Source organism: Hordeum vulgare, chromosome 6H (assembly GCF_904849725.1).
Source record: "Hordeum vulgare subsp. vulgare chromosome 6H, MorexV3_pseudomolecules_assembly, whole genome shotgun sequence".
NCBI lineage: Eukaryota > Viridiplantae > Streptophyta > Magnoliopsida > Poales > Poaceae > Hordeum > Hordeum vulgare.
The window spans coordinates 116,893,268-116,897,168 of NC_058523.1; positions in this window are offsets into that span (position 1 = coordinate 116,893,268).

The window sequence follows — 3,901 nt, forward strand, 5'->3', positions numbered from 1 at the left end:
TTATTTTATATTTTGTTTTCTGTTATTTTTTCCGTTTTAGTCTTTTATTTTCAGTTAGAACAAAAACTATATAGTGTTTGATGTAGTAGAAGACTCCCTAGTCTTATTTGAAGTTTCCTTCGGATTCTCATTTCACTCTCTCCTTTGTTTTGATTGCTAGAATGATTGCTAGTATGAGTGCTTATGTGAATGATATGTTTGTTATATAGATTTCATCGGAGAGTGACGAGTAGTCTATCAAGTTATTTCTCGAGAAATTCTTCTTCGTCAACCTCACCAGGCAAGTCACTTTGATCATACTATCACCTATGTTTTATGCATCGTAGTTCCACCATCCTATGCCCAATTACATGCTGCTTAGGTACTTGGAAATTTTAGTATAGATTGTAGTATCATGTGGTAGGCACACAACAACCCCGATACTTGGCCCCGGGACGACAACTTTCATATTGCTATGCTTGAGTAGACGGGATTTCGGTTGAGTGCATAACACGAGTGATGCGAGGTTGATTAAATAATCAAGACCGGTTAAGACAAGATTTTCAAGACCTCGGACGCAATGCAACTCTGGGTGAAGGACGGTTGATCGGCTCCCTGGAGAACCCAATGGATGACCCGGGATGCTGGAGAGGCCATGACATCCTGCGGAAAGCTTCACCCAGGATCAAAGGGACGGACGGATATTTTCAAGACCCAAGGCTTACCTGCACAGCCACAAGTCATTATGGGCTCTGGCTTGGTTGGACAACGCGGCGACTCTGGACAGGCGGTGCTAGCAGATGTAGAAGAACGGTAGGATTGGATGGGAACCGACAGGGATTCAGAGGGACCCATTGAAAGACCATGTTTTGATCATCCGGTCTTCAAACACCCTGAAGTGCGAGGACATACTCGGAGGCGATCAAATCTTGTGGGGAACGTGTGCAAAACTCTGCAGAGTACTCAAACCTAATCGATTAGCCGTGTCCACGGTCATGGACAACTTGAGCCAAAGGAACTGAAGTTATCTGAAATTCTCAACACAAATAATAATATTGATGTGGGTATTATTGACAACATGGGTACGAGAATTGGTTGGTGGAACCATCTCGTTAACAACCAACAATGTAGTAACATGTTGCTTTTAGCGCCTCTTGTTGTAGGAGAAAATTTTCTTTACGCTAAAACTTATAGCCCCACCTGCCATATATGCATATAGTATAGATGATTACTTTTCACCCCTCTCATATGTGACTTGCTGGCATATTCAATATGCTGACCTACACGGCTGCAACGTCTTATGTTGCAGATATTTTTCTTCGACGAGTAAGAGTACGATTCAGGGTTACGGTCTACACTCAACTTGCCGTTGGTGTTTATTGGGACTCCACTCCCTTGACTGCTTCCGCTGAGATATTTAAGGTATATATCAGTTTTACGCTATTTACATGTGATTGCACTTTGATATATACATTGATGTACTGTGTGTGCCAGCATACTGATCCAGGGATGGCACAGAAACACAGAGGCTTGACTCGTCTTGAGTCGGGTCGCTATAGTGATAGTTTGTTTTCTTGTGCTAATGTTATCACGAGTTTCTGTTTAAGTTTTGTGTTGTGAAGTTTTCAAGTTTTGGGTGATGTTCTCATGGACAAAGAGATAAGGAGTGGAAAGAGCTCTAGATTGGGGATTCCCAAGGCATCCCAAGCCAAATTCAAGGACACCAAAAAGCCTAAGCTTGGGGATGCCCCGGGAAGGCATCCCCTCTTTCGTCTTCAATCCATCGGTAACATTACTTGGAGCTATATTTTTATTCACCACATGATATGTGTTTTGCTTGGAGCGTCTTGTATCGTAGGAGTCTTTTCTTTTTGTTGTGTCACAATCATCCTTGCTGCACACCCTTTGAGAGAGACATGCACTCATCGTGATTTTGCTAGAATGCTCATAATGCTTCACTTATATCTTTTGAGCTAGATAATTTTGCTCGGTATGCTTCACTTAGATCTTTTAGAGCATGGCGGTGCGTGACTTGGTAGTTGGCTTGTGCTATGAAAGTAGTCCCCAAAGGTGATAGGTACCCAAAGAGGATACAAAAACCTCCATCTTCATGTGCATTGAGTAGAAAGAGAAGTTTTGATTCCTCTCAATTAGTTTTGAGACGTGGATTTGGTAATATTAAGAGTTATGTTAGTAGGGTGTTGTGAATCTAGAAATACTTGTGTTGAAGTTAGTGAATCCCGTAGCATGCACGTATGGTGAACCGCTATGTTAGGAAGTCGAAGCATAATTGATCTATCGATTGTCATCCTTCGTGGTGCTGTCGGGATCGCGCGATGGTTAACACCTACCAACCCTTCCCCTAGGAGTATGCGTTTAGCACTTTGTTTCGATTACTAATAAAAACTTTCACAACAAGTATAAGAGTTCTTCATGACTAATGTGAGTCCATGGTATAGATGCACTTTCACCTTCCACCTTTGCTAGCCTCTCTAGTGCCGCGCAATTCTCGCCGGTGCACAAACCCACCATATACCTTCCTCAAAACAGCCACCATACCTACCTACTATGGCATTTTCATAGCCATTCCGAGATATATTGCCATGCAACTCCCACCGTTCCGTCTCATGACTTGTGCCGTCACTCTCATATTGCCATTGCATGATCTTAAGATAGCTAGCGAGATGTTTCAACGTCATACGCCAAGCTAGATCGTTGCACATCCCGGTACACTGCCGGAGGTATTTCCTATAGAGACATCATCGTTGTGAGCTTTGAGCTGTGAGGAAATAAAAGTGTGATGATCATCATTATTAGAGCATTGTACCATGTGAGGAAAAAAGGCCAAAGAGTCCAAATAAAAAAAGGAGAAAAAAGAGGCCCAAGAGCCCAAATAAAAGAAGAGAGAAAAAGAGAGAAGGGACAATGCTACTATCTTTTTCCACACTTGTGCTTCATAATAGCACCATGTTCTTCATGATTGAGAGCCTCTCGTTTCGTCACCACCATATGCTAGTGGGAATCTTCATTATATAACTTGGCTTGTATATTCCAATGATGGGCTTCCTCAAAATTGCCCTAGGTCTTCGTGAGGAAGCAAGTTGGATGCACACCCACTAGTTCTCCTTTTGAGCTTTCACATACTTATAGCTCTAGTGCATCCTTTGTATGGCAATTCCTACTCATTTACATTGATATCTATTAATGGGCATCTCCATAGCCCTTTGATACGCCGAGTCAATGTGACCATCTCCTCCCTTTTTGTCTCACAACCACCACCAGACTCTATTCGACTTATAGTGCTATATCCATGGCTCACGCTCATGTATTGCGTGATAGTTATAAAAGGTTTGAGAAAGTAAGAGTGCGAAAACAATTACTTGGCCAATACCGGGGTTGTGCATGATTTAAATTAGTTGTGTGGGGATGATGGAGGATAGCCAGACTATATGATTTTGTAGGGATAACTTTCTTTGGCCTTGTTATTTCGACAGTTCATGATTACCTTACTAGTTTGCTTGAAGTATTATTGTTTTCATGTCAATAGGAAAATATTGTTTTGAATCTTACGAATCTGAACATTCATGTCACACGAAAGAAGTTGCAAAGGACAACTATGCTAGGTAGCATTCCACATCAAAAATTCAGTCTTTATCACTTCCCTACTCGAGGACGAGCACGAGTTAAGCTTGGGGAGGCTTGATACGTCTCCAACGTATCTATAATTTTTGATGGTTTCATGCTATTATCCTGTCAAACTTTGGATGTTTTGTATGCCTTTTATATCTTTTTTGGGACTAACTTATTAACTCAGTGCCAAGTGCCAGTTCCTGTTTTTTCCGTGTTTTTTGACCCCTTTCAGAGGAGGATTTTAAAGGGAGTCCAAACGGAATAAAACTTCCGAAAAGATTTTTTCCGAAAC